Source organism: Agelaius phoeniceus, chromosome W, assembly GCF_051311805.1.
Source record: "Agelaius phoeniceus isolate bAgePho1 chromosome W, bAgePho1.hap1, whole genome shotgun sequence".
Classification (NCBI taxonomy): domain Eukaryota; kingdom Metazoa; phylum Chordata; class Aves; order Passeriformes; family Icteridae; genus Agelaius; species Agelaius phoeniceus.
Genome location: NC_135301.1, coordinates 21,146,130 through 21,165,189, shown reverse-complemented (window position 1 = coordinate 21,165,189; position 19,060 = coordinate 21,146,130). Strand labels below are relative to the sequence as shown.

Sequence of the window (19,060 nt, the reverse complement as noted above, 5' to 3'; positions counted from 1 at the left end):
AATATTGCAATTGGCATGAGATAATGCAAATGAGGACTGCAGAAAAGCTATGAATTTATTAACCAAAAAAAATCCATCCTTAGAGGAAATGATTAATGCACGTGCTAAGGTTGGAACTGAATCCTACAGCATGGAATTGTCAGCCAATTCTCTTGTAGCTGCTTGTAAAAGTGTCACACCAATCCTACAGAAAGGGGCAAGAAGGCCACATGAAAGCAAGCTGTCCCTGCAAGTCCAACTCATTTGGGATCATGCCAAAAACGAGAGACTGGGCCTATAGTAGCAAACTGTCACTGATATGGAAGACCTAGTCATTTTGCCAAGGACTGTAGATGCAAATTCCACATTAATGGGCAATCTCTCGGCAACCAGAGAAACTGGAACCCAAGTGCACAAGAGAAGCGCACAAAGACACAAGAACCTTCCTGTCCCCCAGCCCGAGCCTATGTGACCAGCTCACAGGGAGAACAAGAGGCTCAGCTGGAATAGATGTTTCCACAGACAATGCAATAACTATAGCCTCATTAAAAGTGCATAAAGTCCCTCTTGAAGCCCATGGGCCTATAGGGAAAAGACTAAGTGCACTGCTGTTAGGAAGATCAAGTGCAACATTACAAAGCATTTTTGTTCATCCAGGTGTTATATATGCTGACTACATGGGACAGATTTGTGCCATGGTATCAACACCTACCCCTCCTATGACTATCCCAGCTAAAACTCACATTGCCCAACTCATTCCTATTAAGTCTTGTGTTCCTAAAAAAGATTCAAAGCTGCAAGGAGACGGAGACTTAAGATCAACAGGAGAGCCTCAAGTGTACTGGACTCAGGTCATTTACGATTGGAGACCAAACATGGTTTGTACACTTACAATGTCTCCATCCCACATAAAGGTTAGTGGGATGATTGACACCAAAGCAGATGTCACCATCATATCTGATAACACATGACCCCAATCCTGGCCTACCACAGCTGTGGGATCTCCTATTGCTGGCCTAGAGGCACCACACAGTTACTTAAGCAGTAAACTGATGTTATTCAAGAATCCAGAGGGACAGACAGCCACAATCCGTCCCCATGTCACTGCTGTGCCACTCAACTTTTGGAAAAGGGATGTTTTGTCAGTGTGGGGAGTTTGGGTAGGAACGGATTTTTAACAGGGGCCACTGTGCTAAAGGGCATAAAGCACCCTACATTGGCCTTGAAGCAGCTTACTGACCAACCTGTGTGGGTTCATCAGTGGCCCCCTGAAAAAGAAAAATTAAACGCCCCTAAATTCCTAGTTCAGGAACAATTAGATCAAGGACATATCAAGCCATTGGCAAGTCCGTGGAACAGTCCTGTGTTGTAATTTTTAAAAAATCAGGTAAATGGCAATTACTCCATGACCTAGGGAAAATTAATGCAGTTATGGAAAGTATTGGTGCTTTACAACCTGGAATGCCATCTACCATGATACATGCTAACTGGGGCATTTAAATTGGGGATTTAAAAAACTGGGTTTTTTACTATTCCTTTGCACTCTGATGATATCCCAAAGTTTGCATTCACAGTGCCTTCCATCAATCATGCAATGCCAGTCGAGCAATACCAATGAAAAGTGCTACCAAAAAGTATGAAAAATAGCCCAACGATCTTCCAATAGTATGTTGCATGAGCATTCTCCATACTGAGAGAGCAATTCCCAAGAGCATACTGTTACCATTATATGAATGACATATTGATAGCAACCCCAACCAAAGAAGGCCTTGTGCAGATTTGGCCAAAATTGATGCAAGCACTGCAAGTTTGGGCTGCAAGTGGCACCAAAAAAGGTGCAGCAGCAACTCCCATGGAAGTACCTGGGAGTTAAAATATTAGATCAAACAATACAGCTGCAAAAAATTCAATTTTCAACCAAAATTCAAACTTTGAATGATGCACAAAATCTTTTGGGTATCATAAACTGGGTAAGACCCTATTTAGGGTTAACCACTCCACAGTTATCATCCCTGTTCAATATTCTCAAAGGTGACCCTGAGTTAACGTCTCCAAGAGAATTAACTCCAGAGGTGGAAACTGCTCTTGAAACAGTAGAGCAGGCCATAACGAACAGACAAATTTACTGGATATGTCCTGAAGTTTGTATTACAGTGTTTATTGTCATTGTTGATTTACATCCTACAGGAATCAGTGGTCAATGTGACACACAGTGGTCTGACCCACTACACATTTTAGAATAGATCTTTTTGCCCCACTGACCTAAAAAGACAGCACCTACTATTTTTGAACTAATTGCACAGTTAATTATCAGATGCTATCTAAGGTGTTTGCAGTTAAATTGTTATACCAGTACAACAGGAATATTTTGAATGGTGCTTTGCAAATAGCACACCACTACAGAGTACTTTGCAAAACTATACAGGGCAAATTACCTATCACTTACCCAGCCACAACTTGTGTTTAAGCGAGTCCACTGTGCTATCCTTAAAACCACTGAACAAGCGCACACCCCTGAAAAGTCTCAAAGTTTTCACTGATGGGTCTGGAAAAACAGCAAAAGCCATCATGACCTGGAAAGATGATAACAGTTGGCAGACACTAGGAGGTCACAATAGTAGATTACCTCAGCTACTTAAATTATGCACTGTAACCATGGCTTTTCAACGTTTTCCTCATGTTCCTTTAAATATTGCTACCAATTACGCCTATGTTGTAGACGTCACACAAAGATTAAACCAAGCACTGCTAAAAAAAATTGATAATGCTGCATTTTTTGAATTGCTAAAAACTTTATGGCACACAATCCAAGCCAGAACATGTCCTTACTACATTTTGCATATTCAGAGTAATACAAACTTGCCAGGCTTTATTGCAGAAGGTAATGCTTGGGCTGATTGGCTATCTAGCCCTGCCAGGACAGCGCCACAGCCAGATATGCTAGCACAAGCAAGAGCATCACATGCCTTTTTCCATCAAGGTGTTTGAGCTCTACAATGACAATTCTTGTTAACAAATACAGAGGCACTCAGTATTGTTACCACTTGTGCTGATTGTCAAGGCCATACTGCACCACTGCAGATGGGGGTTAATCCCCATGATCTATGAGCCTTACAAGTTTAACAAACAGATGTCACACACATTTCAGAATTTAGTCACTTAAAATATGTTCACGTTTCAATATACACTTTTTCATCTGCCATTTGGGCCTCAGTTCACACTGGAGAAAGAAGACGTGGTGCCATCGCACATTGGTGACTACCCTTTGCAGCCCTAGGCATCCCTCACACTATAAAAAACTGATAATAGTCCTGCATACATATCACAGAACACTCGACAATTTTTACAACTCTAGGGTGTATCACACCACACAGGTATTCCTCATTCCCCTACAGGACAAACAATTGTTAAACGTGCACATGGAACTTTAAAGCATGACCTTGAAAAACAGAAAAGGGGGATGTTTAGTGAGACCCCATAGAGTAGGGTGGCCAAAGCCCTGTACACTTTAAACCATCTAACAATATTGCAAAACTCCCAAAACCTTGTCATCTTAAATAATTTCTTATCATTGCAGTCCTCTAGTAACATCCAGTTACCTAAACCTATTGGTACAGGACCTCATTATTAACAAATGGGAAGGCCCTTGGGACCTTGTCACTTGGGGGCGCAGGTATGCATGTATTTCCACAGATGCCGGTATTTGATGGGCACCTGCTTGGTGTGTGCAACCTGCTCTACGCTCTGCTCTGGATTGCAACCAATAACACCCCCCTGACAACCCCTCAGCAGATGCCATAGAACAGTGACCAGAACAACCCTCTGCACCAGCTAGATGGAAATCTGAGACCTTTGGGATGACAACTCACCTGTGACTTCACCTGGACCTCAAGAGTAGGACACTTTAAGGACATTACTAGCAAAAAGAAATGCTACCTCTGATAGTTTTAAATGTTACCTCTGATAGTTTTTAAGTTAGTTTGTTTGTAACGTTCAAGTTGTAAGTTGTAAGTAATTAACCTGTGGCGTGCCACCCAGTACAATTGTGCCTTTGATAGCTCTTGGACGTAATCATAAAAATCTTGATGAAACACACCAATAGCTAGAAAGATTAAGCTTGATGAGTTTAATGAAAAATTTCATTCTCCTTGTACCATGTTTGTTGTCCTTTCTGCAAGGAGCCCTGCAGAGAGATGATAAACACGGCTTTTATATTTTGGAAACAGAAAGGGGGAACTATGACAGGACCAGCTGGACTGTGGGCCATACTGAGAGGAGGAGGGATTTGGCTACAGAGTGGTTGCCAGCCAATCCCTGGCAAAAATGTAAGCAGGTAGCTACTGGCCAGTGAACTAGGTGGTAAGGAAATCATAGCCAATCAGGTTCAAACATGGAGTCTTTTGAATAGCCTATATAAGAGCTGTGCACGTCATTAAAACTCTCTCTGATGCATCAATTCTGATGTCGCGTTGTCTCTCCATCTCCCCTGACCACGACAGGTACCTTGATACGGTGCACTGCTTTATGTTATGCTATAATCGACTAGTAGTTCTTTAGTTTTATACTGTGTAGTAATTCTGATTAAGATCTTTCATCTGTTACCTCTTGTCTGTTTAATAAATAATTCATTTTTATAAATAGATCTGTTTTGCCATGATTAGAACTTGCAGACCAGAGTAATTCCTTAAATTTAAATTGTTGCCAAAATCTGAGGCTAAGGCAGGGCTTGTCTGAAGCTTCCACTCTTCCCATGACACCTAGGTGACCCAAATATGTGTACTCCATATTTTCTGCAAAACATCTGTTGGAAATGATACCAAGTACAACATTTTTTTACATTACTTTAGTCATGGGTGTTCACCTTTGCCCCGGGGAAAAGAATTTAAAGTTTCTTTTCAAGGACTGTTTGATCACTCAAGGTGTGATGACATTAACATCTCAACAAACTGGGAGTAGCACAGAAGATACACAAAAAATAATGACCATTAATGATCATAAACAAACATCAACTCCAAACATCATCCCGGCATGGTCCAAGACACCTGGCCTGGGAAAAGAGATAAGAGAAAAAAGAATGAGAACCTAATTAACATCGAAGGCTAAGGGATCGATAACCAATAGGAAAGCAAATACTAAGAACTGTGTTACTTGGGACCAATGAACATTGAACTAATGAATTTCTCTGGGTCTTGACTGTATAAATATGTGAAAAATCTGGTAAAAAGGATGTGTAATCGAAGGATTTTCTTTGCACAACCCAGGCAATGTGTGGATAAAATTATTTCTGTTGCACATCCTGGCCAGAACAACATCCTGGCCAGAATAAAGTAATGCTTTGATTCTCTAATACTAAAAATGTTGCTGGAGAGTTTTTGTTTTTCCCGCAGTTTCGGTGACACATCCACAATCTGTTTTACTGTCTCTGAGATCTGGGAACCAGAAGCAGAACTGGAGTGCTTTACCCCGGTTCGTGGAAAGGAGGAGATCCTGGGTCACTTTAAAAAGAGGGAACACACATACAGAGAGCTGTCTTTTGTTCTCTCTGGGATTGCCTTGGACACGTCTTTGTGAAAAATACATTGTAGTTTTGGCTTTTGGAAATATTAAAGTGGATGCTATATGTTGTGCATTATAATATAATGTTAACTTTGGCAGAAGTAGCTATAGTTGTGAAATAATGACTAATGCTTTTATTTTTGTAGCTAACTGGCAATAATGAAATTAACTCAGACATCTGTGAAGTAGCTGATGTTGATTTAGAGTACTTGTGGTTTGTAGCAGACACAGGGCCTGCAAGGCCTCCCTGGCAGTCAGCAGCCTAAGATAAGAAATGCCTAGTCATGATGACTGGACAAAAGAAGCCCCTCTTCCGCCTTTGGACCCTTGCTTATCTCTCTGTAAGACTAAAGGTCACTTTTGCCTTGACCCTTACCATTGGACTGTTTCCTAAAACTCCTATACCCTATATAAACCCCTACTTTTGCCCAGTTCAGCAGAAGAGCTGTCACTGAGACCCTTTGCAGAAGATACCAATAAAGACATCTCTGTGGAACCTCATACAGCGCTTCTCCTCTCTCTCCCTGCATCTACCAAAGGCACTTAGCAAGCCAAGAGCTGAAAATCACTAATGAGCTGAGAATCACTAAAGAGCTGATCTCACTTAAGAGCTCAGCTTGCTAAGATTGCCTGTGGCCCTGGAGCCTGCCTGAGGGGCCCGGAAAGGTTGTGATTAACTGGACTTCTCTGTCTGGGACACCCACAGCAGCCATTTTCATGGAGACCCCAAAAACCCTGGAGCCACCTCAGTGGTTAACTTGCAGTAACTGAAATAGCTAAACCGTCTGCGTGGTCAGATAACATTTGAGGAACAGGCGTGATGGGGACACCTGCTACTGCCACTTCAACTATCAATAACTGTCACCTGCTGAAACCACGGAAGAGGGGGCCATTGTGGGGGGGTGACACATGACCCTCAAAACCATGTCTTGGTTTGAAAAGATGTGTCTGCTAAGAAAGGCAGGAGCCCCTCTTGAAATGGAAAATGTAAACTCCCTCCCTCTGAATTATTATAATTTTGAAATTAAGGGGGCTTTCAAGCAAAGATATGGGAGTAGGAATAACAGTTCTTTATTAGGAAAAATAAAAATAAAAATGTAGTAATACAAAACAACACTGACAGAGTCAGAATGTGACCTGACACCCTGTTGGTCAGGGTGTTGGTAGCAGTTCTATTAAATGGTGGCTGCAGTCCTCCTGGAGTGACAAATGTGGTTCTGTTGAAGCAGTGATCCTGTAGGAGGGTGTAGTTTTCCTCTGAAGGTCCAGTGGTGGTGTAAATGGGCCTGGTCTTCCTCTGGGAATCCAGTGGGAAAAGCCTGCCTGTGGTATTCCAAATCTCCGGTTATATCCAGGTAGGAGTGCTTGGTTCCCTCCCCTGGGCAGAGCATCTCACAATGGGATGATGTAATTTTATTGGTCATGCAGTGAGACTCAATGGCTCGTTAACAGAAGATATCTCCCCAGAGGGAAGATGGGTTGTGGAAGAGATAAAGAAAACTGCCCCACCTGGTTTTAACAGGTGGCCCAATTAACAGAAGATAACTCTCCCACCTGGTTCTAACAGATGGCAATAGAATACACACCCCCAGCCACATCTTGCATTTGCAGCCTAAGACACTACAACCAAGATTACTGCACATGCTCTAAAAAGGCAGATTAGAGGAGGGGCCATGCTAAAAAGTTCCTGCAATATGCAAACTTGTTTGAAGAAATGTTTCAATATGTATAATTGTTTATGAATATGTATTTGACTGATGCAATAGGAAGGGTATATAAGAAGGGTTGCTATGCTTAGCTGGTGTGCCTCTGGCTATGGCTACGCACCCAGTGCTGTTACTTTTGCTTTATTGATTTGGTTCTCTATTGTCCTTTATTCAATTTTTAAAAAATCAGCTGAGGAGTGGGTTTCATTTCTCACATCTTTGAGTTGCAATCCGAAAAGCTGCATTTCACAAACCAAAACTGGTTTGGGGTGGATTTTGCAGTACATTTTAGTCCCACTGCCTGTGGTTTCGCCAAGGAGGGGTCGGACCTGGTGTTTGCCCAGGAGGAGTTGAACCCACTGTCCACAAGTTCCAGCATCTCCTGCAGCTGCCATGCTATTCCAGGAAGTCGAACCCGCTCCACAAGGTTTTCCAGCCACCTGCCACTTACTGAGATGGGGACGGGGGTGTGTCTGACGCTGCTGGTTTGGGTTTTTCTGACCCTTTTGCTGCCGCTGCTTGGGACCGGCTTGCAATGTGGCAGCAACATGGAACTGGATTCAGTTGGGTCAAAAAGGAGCAGGGATGCTGACACTGCAGGGCTGGAACTACCTTAAAGAAAACCAGCACCCCCTATCTGCAACCAGAACTGCTTCGTAACCCCCTGCCTTCCTAGTTTTCTTGTTCCAGGGGGAAGGTTGACCCAAGAGGAGCTTCTCCACCATCTTGTCTTTGTCCTCTGGGCCAAGCAGGCTGTTAGGGCAGCTGCCATTTGGGAGGAGGGGAGTACTCCGCCATCTTGAGATTTTTTTGTTCCCGGGGGGCATATGAATCAGCACTTTTGTATCTAGTGGTTATTGCTATTATCTTGGTTGCTGCTGTTTTCTTTTAAGTAAACTGTTGTTTTTTCACTTATATCTTCTCATATTCATGTCTCCTTATTGGTAAAAGGGGACTGGTTAAAACTAAGGGGAGGTAACTCATTGTAGAGTCTCTGCCCCATATAAATTGTCTTAAACTAAGACAGGAAGCCTTATGAGGAATAACTGAAGTCATTACATCTGTTCAGCCTGGGAGAGACTGAGGGGAGACCTCATCACGGTCTGCAGCTTCCTAATGAGGGGAAGTGGAGGGGCAGACACTGGTCCCTTCTCTGTGGTGACCAGTGACAGGACCCAAGGGAATGACATGAAGCTGTGTCAGGGTAGGTTTAGATTGAATATTTTGAAAAGGTTCTTTACACATGAGACAGAGTGGAAATTTTCCAGAGTAGAAATCCATTTTAATTTAGGTTAAATGTACATCTTTGAATTAAGTCTGTAGCTTGCAAACATAGCTGTTTAGTCTGACTGCCTGTTCTCGCAAAAAGCCTATACTTGAAGAAACTGCTTCAGCCGAAGGACAGAGATAAGGGAGGGGGGCCCCTTGAACTCTGAAACAGACAGAGAGGCTGGTATGGAGAGCAGGGCAAAATGACCCAGGAATTCTTTCTGATAAAGAAAAAATTAGTGGCAAATGTCACACAAAATCAGTAGAATGAATATGTATGAACCTATTGTGAAACTGCATGCATATGTATTTGAGAGGGAGATAAAAAAGGATCTGGAGTTCCCAGAGGCATGCATGTAATTTTAAGGGGAATGATTCCCACATGCGTCCAGCGCTGTAATAAACATAACGGCTTTACAACTTTCACAAAAGTTGTGGAGTTTGTTTGCTTCTGCAAATCACACATGTCCTAGGGTGATGCTTGTATCCCCAATTGTGTTCTGTTTATGCTGGATATTATGTTCTGTGCCTTCAAGACTGGCTCTGAAGAGCGAAGCTTTGTTTTGTTTTATCAGCCTGCTCACTCCTCCAGCGGTTGGCGGGACAGAGACAGGGGCAGTACATAGGGCAGCTTTTGCTTTTTGCTTTGTTTTCACTTTGCTCTTGCTCCTGTTTTGCTCCTGCTTTGCTCTTGCCTTTGCTCCTGCTTGTTAGTTTAGCTAAGCAGTCCGAATTTTCCCTGGATTGTTTTTCTTTCCCTTTCTTGGAAGCACTTGAGCCTGCTCCAGTCTGGGACCTGGGAAACACCGAGAGTTTGCACCTTGTGGCCTGCAGCAGCTATTCCCAGTGCCGGAGGAACCGATAACAGAGCGACCACTCCCAGGAGAGACTTTCTGAATTTGTCATCTTTTTCAGAGCGGTGAAAGAGTGTTGTCATCCGGTATTGTTCATTTGGTGTGCTGGGGGGTGTTTTGCCTGTTAAATAAACAGGTTCTTTCCACTTCTCTCTGAGGAATCCTTCCCGAACCGGTTGGGGGGAGGGGCCATGTTGGTTTGCTTTCTGGAGGGGCCTCCTTTGGAGATTTTGTCCCAAATTTGCCCTAAACCAGGACAACACAGGGAGGGGCCATGTTGGTTTGCTTTCTGGAGGGGCCTCCTTTGGAGGTTTTGTCCCAAATTTGCCCTAAACCAGGTGGTTGGGCACTGGAACAGGCTCCTCAGGGAACTGGTCACAGCACCAAGGCTGACAGAGTTTGAGAAGTATTTGGACGATGCTCTCAGAAATGTGGTATGATTCTTGGGGCTGTCCTGTGCAGGACCACGAGTTGGACTTGGATGTGTGGCATCACGTCTAGCCGGGAGAAATAGTAGTTTTGCCTCAGTAGCATATACAGAAGGTATCCACCTGTGACCATGGTAAACAGGATAGTGGAAAAGGGACTTCTAGTTAGGTCATGGTGAGAAGAGTGGGGTCATGTGAGTCAGTATGCTGTTGTGTTGTGTCTGTATAAGTTGGACTGTTCTGTTCCCCCTATCATGTAATGGTTCTGCCCTGGTTCTCCCTTCCCTCCTTTATGCTGCCAGTTATCCCAACTCCTCCCCAGTTGCCTTGGAGATTAATGTACCCTTTCTCAAATCCCTCCCTGGTGCCCTGTCCGTCACTTGGCGCTCCCACCCTTCTCTCTAGAACTCTCTAGAAACTTCCAGCTAGAGTGTCGAGTGATTGGCTCAGGGGCTGAGGCCCACCCTCAAGTTATCCCCATTGGTGTTCTCCCTAAGTCAATCTTTTGTATCCCACTCCCCTCTGAAACCTTATTTGTCCAAGGACTGACTTCTCCCTTGTTTCCCTCCCTCCTTATAAGCTGTTGCAACTTCCCCCTCTTTCTCTTTGGCTGTTGGTTCCCCTGGGACCCAATAAACCTGGATTCACCACAGCTGGAGAGCGCTCTCTTATTTCTGCTGACTGTAGCCATAAGCCAAGCCACATCCTACCACAAGGTAGCGCTGCTGTCATAGCACAGAGTGTTTGCCTTAGGTGCTGTCCCGAACCACGGAGATCAGGATAGTGCCCCTGTACTGCTAGCAGTGCTGGATAGCTAGCCGGGATGTCCGAGAAGGACAATGAATCTTTTTCCAGCTGGACCGCTTCACTATGCTAATAGAACTATCCTATATTTGGTCAGGTTTCTGGTTCTTGTTCTCAGTTAGTTTGGTACCTGATACAAATAAGGTCATGTTCTGAGTTTGCATTCGTGATTGGACCCTTGCCCTCAAAAGACCCCTATACCTTGTTGCAGTGCCATGCCCCAAGGGTCTTTGGATCTTGTCCCTTAACTGTGTGGTTTTCGTTGTTTGTTATTTTGTTATTAAAGTCTTTATTTTTCAGGCAAGACCGTCATTCCTATCCCTTATTCTGCCAGTTCCCCCTGGCCAAGCCGAACAAGGGGTCGCAGTGAGCGAAGACTGTGATATGGATGATCCTTTTAGGTCCCTTCCAACTCAGGATATTCTATGATTCTATGAACTGACTGCAACCCTGTCTTTGGTTACAATAGAAGATGTAACCAGAAGTATGTATTCTATTACCATATACGTAAGCAGTTGAGATAGGAGGGCTAGTGCCCTTTATCTTCTCCATGACTCGGCCCTGATAACATCCTCCAGGGAAACATCTGCGACTGAGGTGGCCATCTCTGCTAATGAGCCATCAAGTTATCCCAGCATGACTTACATTATCCCATTGTGAAATGCTCCGCCCAGGGCGAGGAACCAAATATTCCAACCTGTATATAATCTGAGGCTTGGAACACTATGGGGGCACTACTCACTGGATTTCCAGAGGACAAGAGCTCGATAACTACCACTGGGCCTCCAGAGAAAGACCAGACCTTTCTACAGGATCACCGCTTCAACAAAACCACATCGATCATGCCAATTGGACTGTAGCCACCATTTAATTGGACTGCTACCACCACCTGACCAATAGGGCGACAGGTTGTATTCTGACTCTTTAAGTTTAAGCCAGTGTTTCTGTATTATTGCCTTTATTGTAAATTTTCCTATTAAATTTTACTTCTGACTTGGAATTTCCTGCTACTTTGCTTTCAAACTAGTACAGACCCCCTTCCCTTTTCCCCTGTGGGGAGGAGGTAGAAAAAATCATGAGTGAAGTTGAGCTTGGAAAGAAGGGAGGGATGAGGAGAAGGTATTTTGCAATTTGGTTTATCCTCATCATCCTACTCTGATTAGATTGGTAATAAATTCAATTAATTTCTCCAAATCAAGTTTGTTTTGCCTGTTATGGCAATTGGTGATTGTCCCTGTCCTTATCTCAACTCATGAACCTTTCATTATATTTTCTCTCCCCAGTCTAGCTGAGGAGGGGAGTGTAAGAGCAGCTTTGGTGGGCACCTGGCATCCAACCAGGGTCAACTTGTCATGGTGGGACATCAATCGTGAGTTAGAGTGATGGTCTTTCAGAAATCAACGTGCACATGATTTACTGAAAAAAAATGCAAAACTTTTTCTGTCTTTCTACAAAGTACACAAAAGTTTTTCTAAAAAATAAATAATGCTTCAATTCTGCAAACACAGAAAAAGAGTGTTTTTTCCATATACAGAGCTAGTATTTCATGAGAAGTACACATAAGGATCGTATTATCTACTGTGAGAGACAACTGCTCACTTTAAAAATTTTAAAAGGTTTGTTAAACCTTAACAAAAATACAACAAAAGGACTAAATAAGGAAAAATTGCAGTGCTGGGAACTGCCTTTGTGGTTGTCTACCACGTGGCCGGTTATGAAGATTATTATGAAAATTACAAGTATCTGTTAAGGGGAGGAACAGTGAAAATCATTAAAATGATTCATTTAAAACTGAAGTATAGTGAGAACCAGAGGGCAAGACCAGGTTAGCCCCTGTACTCGCCACCAAGAAGATTATAATAACCCTGCTGCAGGCAGCAACCCTGTAGGCATGGTAGGTAGGGGTAAAAGCCATACTGGACCTCTTTTCACAAACTCTACCAATCATTTTACTTAAAACCCTTTTCCACTGTCTTCACCCACATCAACAAATACTATTAAAAATTAGTTAATTACTCAAGCCAAATAACTTATAAAATAGAAAAGGGGGGATTGTTATAGATGGATAATGAGATGATTGGCTCTCGCAATTAAGAGATAAATACTGTGTGAATATTAAGAGAAGCTTTACTGATGTATTGTTATGTTATCGTAGTTCAGATGTCCTCTGTTCTCCCCATAGTTCCCTTCCCACCCCCCCACCCCCCCCCGTATTGCTACCATCAGACAGTCTGTGTTATCTAGGGCAAGTAGAAAGAAGGCATGCACATGTGCTCCTTCCATGGGGCAGCTGGGAATGGAAAAGCTTGTTGCTAAAGGGGTGAGGCATGACAATGCCTGACCCTCCAATCAAGTTACAAGAAAGCAGTCTCCACCAATAAATGACAAAGAAGAGCTGACTGACAGACTTTGGGAGGGGCCAGGGTTGGCTGATGCAACCCCCAGGAGTATAAAAGACTGAGCATCCAGCTTGAAGATGAACCAGTCATATGGTAGGCAGCCATGAAGGCAGTTCCCAGCGCTGCAGTTTTTCCTTATTTAGTCCTTTTGTTGTATTTTTGTTTAGGTTTAATAAACCTTTTAAAAATTTTAAAGTGAGCAGTTGTCTCTCACATCTACAATGTTGAAATGTAGAACAAGGGATAACTACTTATCTCTGCAGAGGACAGAATGAAACACGAGTAGGTTTCCTTAAGATCCTTAGTTAGGAAAATGTTAAATAGATGCAATGTTTTAATATTCATGGCACTCCTCTAAACTTCTGTTATAAAACCATGTTTTTGTTACACATCAGCTAGTTTTCATATATGACAAGGTTTCAAGCTGGAAATATACTTACATGGACTCAGTGTCTTTTTCCTTTTTCATAATCCCTGATAAACCAAATGGCTTCCTCTTTCATGGTTTTATCCCTGTGAAACAAACACTTTAAATTAAAAGATCAAATAAATGAGTATATATGTCAATGTCAGACACTGGTGCATACCAATGCCAAGACCTTTTAAATGCTGCAATGACAAGTGATACAGAAATCCAACAGTGAAGGTAGGTATGGAGCTAAACTAAGTGAACAAAAGAATAAGAGAAAATTATTCTAATATGTTGTTCAGAAGCATAATGTGCTGTAGCAGGCCCAGAGCCTGCAAGGGCTCCCTGGCGGCCAGCAGCCTAACATAGGAAATGCCGAGTCATGATGACTGGACCTTAGAAGCCCCTCTCTTCCGCCTTTGGACCCTTGCTTATCTCTCTGTAAGACTAAAGGTCACTTTCCTTTGACCCTTACTATTGGATAATTTCCAAAACCCCTGTACATTATATAAAGAGCTACTTTTGCCCAGCTCGGCAGAAGAGCTGTCCCTGAGACCTTCGCAGACTTCAATAAAGACATCGCTGTGGAACCTCATACAGCGCTTCTCCTCTCTCTCCCTGTGTCTGCCTGCCTGTGGCACCTAGCAAGCTAAGAGCTGAAATTGCAATGAGCTGATAATCACTAAAAGAGCTGATATCACTTAAGCTTGCTACGGTTGCCTGCGGCTAAGAACTGCTTGGGAACTCGGACAGGCAGACAGGCCTGCGCCGAGCAGGACTTCGCTATCCAGACCCCATTGCAGCCTGCTGGGGATACCCCGAAACCCAGCTAAGGCCACGTTAATGTGCCAGTTTGGGCTGGGAACAGAGTTAATTTAATTCACAGTGTCTGATATGGGGCTGTGTTTTGTATTTGTCCTCGAAACAGTGATGATAACCCAGGGATGTTTTCATTACTGCTGCACAGGGCTTACACAGAGCTAAGGCCTTTTCTGCTTCTCATCCCACCCCATCAGTGGGGGCACACAAGAAGTTGGGAGAGAACACAGCTCGGACAGCTGACTGCAACTGACCACAGGGATATTCCAGATCCTATAGCAACATGCTCAGTAATAAAGCTAGGGGAAGAAGGAGAAAAAGGAGATGTTCAGAGTGATGGCATTTGTCTTCTCATTGCTATGCATGAAAAGGCCCTGCTCCCATAGAGGTTGCTGAACACCTGCCTGCACATGGGAAGTGAGTGAATTAATTCCTTGGTTTTCTTTGTTTACACACACAGCTTTGCTTTCCTACTAAACTGTCTTGTCTCAACCCATGAGGTTTCTCACTTTTACCCTTCTGATTCTCTTCCCCATCCCAACAGAGGAGAGTGAGTGGCTCTGTGGGGCTGAGTTGCCTACGGAGGTTAAAACACATCAGCTTCATTAAAAAAATTAAAATATGGTTCAAGCAACACATTAATAACATAAGCCTTTATAAAACTCATCTTTATTTTACATCCAACTCTCCAAGCTGGGTATGCTAGACTGCCACTTATTTTATGGAAGATGGATGCACTGCCAGATTTGAGGAAAGGGACTGCTCACAGAAGCTCAACAGGAGCTATTGATCCAGCCAATCCTGAATAGATAATAGACTTGGGTCAGAAACTGAATCCTGTCTCTCTCAGCTACTGCAGTTCTACCCTGTTCTTATTTCCCTGCATTTTCCTGATACCTGCAAGCCCCTGTCTCTCCTAAAAAGTAGGATCTTGGTCCTGTAAAACTTAACATCTCTTGGCTTCCCAGCTGATGCCGAGTTCATGATTTCCCAGTGCTGTAGCCAGCTCTAATGCTGGCTACCACTGAGTCTGGAAATGTGCCTTCTCTCTATATTTTCTTCTTTATTTTTAGTACAGGATATATGTAGCTTCAGTAAAGAAAAAAGTTTGCTTTCATGTCCATTTAATGTACTAAAAATAAATTTGAATATTCCATCAGACTTACTGCCATGTTTGCTTCTGTCCCCATTTTTTGCTGAATCAAAGTAGACTGCCAAACTTGAAACAAAATGACCAAGTGCAAGCATCCAATCCAACTAGTCTTCAGGTTTATTTTGATGTAAGATACTACCTACTGCAAGCCTTTAAGCAAAATGGTGGAAATAATTTGTTTTCTATAATTTAGCAATGGACAATTTGAGCACGCTATTAAAAAACCCTCAGTATTCCCATTTACAGAAATACATTACACAGCACATAAGGAATCTCTTCACTTTTAGAAATTTTCAGGGTGAAATAACTCAAAATTTCTCACAAATCAGGTAGCTATAAATTCAGCCATATCTTATAGCTTAATAGAGAAAGAAATTGCTTCAAAATTATTTTTAAATGCTAGTCGGGAATTTAGTTCCTTTCTGTGTTATATCCCGCTCAAAACAACGACAAATGGAATGTAAGAGTAGATTCTGAACATGTATCTCCTTTGCTTCAGTCAAAAGGCTTATCATGGAAACCCAGAATGGTTTGGGTTGGAAAGGGCCTTAAAGATCACCTAGTTCCAACCCTATGCCATGGGCAGGGACACCTTCTGCTAGACCAGGTTGCTCCAAGACCTATCCTGCCTGGCCTTGAACATTTCCAGGGATGGGGCAGCCACAGCTTTCCTGGGCAACCTGTGCCAGCGCCTCACCATTCTCACAGCAAAGAATTTCCTCTTCATAGCTAATCTAAACCTACCCTCATAAAGTATTGTAGGTCTCATTTCTATGGAATTTTGTTTCTTAAAAAAACCCCAACTTTTTGGTCTATGGGAATATCAAAATTAACATGTGACTATCCTTTTGTCCTCACCCTCATGTCCTATCTACAGGATTCTTAGGTAAATAACTGTGCTACAACAACTCACCTTCAACTGCACTAGCTGTGTTACATTCCTGAAATTCAATAGGGCCTGAAAGAAATAAAAACAAAGATAAACATTAGGTTAAATTTAATCTCAAATGAAGGTCAAACCCTAAGATATTTTAACAACTATTAATATTTCCTGAAACTACTGAACGGTATAAATAAAAATTTATGTGGCAACTGAAAACCACAATTTCTCTGCCAATGGTCCAAAATCATACATGTACAGTGAATCATTAAATATTTTCCTTCTCTCAGGCTGAAAAAACTAAAATACTACTGCACAATGTCTAAATAGAATTTAATTTTCAATATTATTACAACCACATGAAAAACTTCTTATTTGTTTTCTGATTCAAAATTTCATCCATAATATACGTGAGAGACTGGAAAGATTGATGTCTCGAGACATTTTGGGGTGCATGTGTATGGGGGAGGGGGCAGGTCGGGCCTTGCCCAGGCGAGAGAGTGAACTTCCGCCCCCCCACCCCCCCTGCACTAGAGACAATATCCCAGCCCTGTGCATAGAGGAGGCAATGCTCCACACCCATCCCTGGAGGCCCTAATCCAGCTTCTGAGTGGCCAAATGACCAGAAGTCCTACCTGAGGGAAGGGCCCAGGAAGGCCAAAGGGTATTCAAGGCCAAACACGAGGCCATCACATGGTCTAGACCCTATGTTCCTCTTGGAAGTTCTGTCTGAACACTTGGAAGCAAGGAGTTGGATGCACTCAACCCCTTAACTGAACTAGCAGTAGTTTGTTACAGGCTCAAAAGGACATAAATGGCCTGAGTTGTAGACAGGTCAAGAGTTTATCTAGTTCCTATCTGTTCTCTGAAAACCTACAAAGGGGCAGAGTGACCCAGTGAGCATCAATGCATATGTGCTTGGAACACCAATCATGTGATTAACACATGAATAGCAGGTGGTACAAGGAGTCTCATACATACCTTTCACATTTTATGAGATTTGACTACAAGCCAACCACTTTATTCCATAAATATGACAGTGTAAGTGAGCCTTCTTTGAGCTCTCCCTGCTAAGTAGCTGACTGCATGGCAGTGATCTCCCCTTGAGCTGGGATGCCTCTCAAGGTTGCTACTCAAGGTCGAGACATCTTACCAACTGCAGATCTTGTAATATAGAGCACTAAGATTTTACCTCAGTAACTTTGATTCTGTCTTGGTAGTTTTGAATCACTGTTAAATCCTTTGTGCAGCACAGTAATAGAGCAAACCTTGCCATCAAACTTTGTTAAGTCACACTATTATAGCATCATATTTCAATAAAACCACTTTTGCCGATACCTTAGGCTGCAGGTCTTTAAGCAGTCTAAATTGCCCATCAACAACAAATTGGCATAGTTGGCAAGATCCTAAATCAGGATTTGTGACAAGTTGACGCAAGGTAGCAGTCCACTGTCATTGCAAAGGGCAGTACTAACCCTCATTAGAACCATAGATTTGTTAAGGTTGGAAAAGACCTCTAAGATCATTAAGTCCCTCCCCCCTTACTGCACCTTATGCAACTATTTCAAGTGAGAGACAGAAATATTGAGAATTTATTTACAAGCAACTGAAGTAAATAGATTGTGGAAACCTCAAATACAGAAATTACTTTCACTTCCCAAAACACACATGCTAATAAGTACACTGATTTATCTTTATTATGAAAATAAAATTATTCTAGAGCATCCACTATAAAAGGTGTACTTGTGTTGAGACTTTTTTGCAGGACAATGGACATATGCAACATATGCACAATCCAGCCTTCATAGAAACTGAGTAAGGTCACCATGCCCTTGAAGGACACGAAAGGAGAAGAACACGCTCAAAAGCAGACAGTTCAGGATGCAAAGGCAGACAAGAAAACCGCAGCGAGACACATGAAGAAGGAAGACTAACTAAAATTAACTAAAATATTAAAATGCATGTGTAAAAAGTATTTAACCAATCATGTATTAGCTTGAGGCGTGAACAATTGAGAATAGTATAAATATGGCTTGCTTTTTGTAATAAATCGGCTTCACTTGATCATGTTGGTCATGGCGTGATGTCCCGGTAATGATCCTCCACATACTTGCAAGCATTTTCCAGTGTTTCTAGTGAATGTAATAGTCTTTAAATAAATAGCTGATATAAACAGATTTTAGATACAAGCTTCAGATTGTTTTTATGTAGTAGAACATAGCAAATAATTGTGCTGCAATTAGGGATGCCACAATGAAAGCAAAAAAATAATTGAGCTGTGAATTAGAATTGTGAATTACTTGACTGGGTTTAACTGCATGAATCAAATACAAATTAAGTACCTCAAATGTTTCTATTTGTAATGTAACTCCCAATGTTGCGGTATCAAATGTTTGCTTGAGGGATGTTAGCAGGAAAGAGTTACACAGGGAACAGCAGCAGTGGCAGCTGACCCATGTCTCTGAACAGGTTGAATGGGTTGAACAATAACAAGACACCATTTCTACTAGAACGTGAAGAAATTTAAAACCAAACGGTCTTCATGGTCTACTGGCCTGTGACTCTGGAAATGATAATAGAAGATGTCAAGAGGACAGATTTATTGAAGAACTGTGATTAAGCTTTTAGCCTGTAGCTAAATATAGAGTTTGTTTTAGGGGTATAAAACATGATGTGCTTTTTGAGTAAATAAGATTCCCTTGCACCTCTGCTAGTGTGTCTCGTCTTTCATGCATCACAAATGGTGCCCAACGTAGCCTGAATACTGCTGTGGTGATCCAGTCCGGTGATGCACCCCAACTGAA

The 19,060-nt window shown here is 42.4% G+C and overlaps 1 pseudogene; it reads right to left on the bottom strand.

Annotated features, from left to right (window-relative positions):
• LOC129132401 (F-BAR domain only protein 2-like) overlaps nucleotides 1-19,060 on the bottom strand; it is a 194,243-nt pseudogene that overhangs the window by 90,886 nt on the left and 84,297 nt on the right.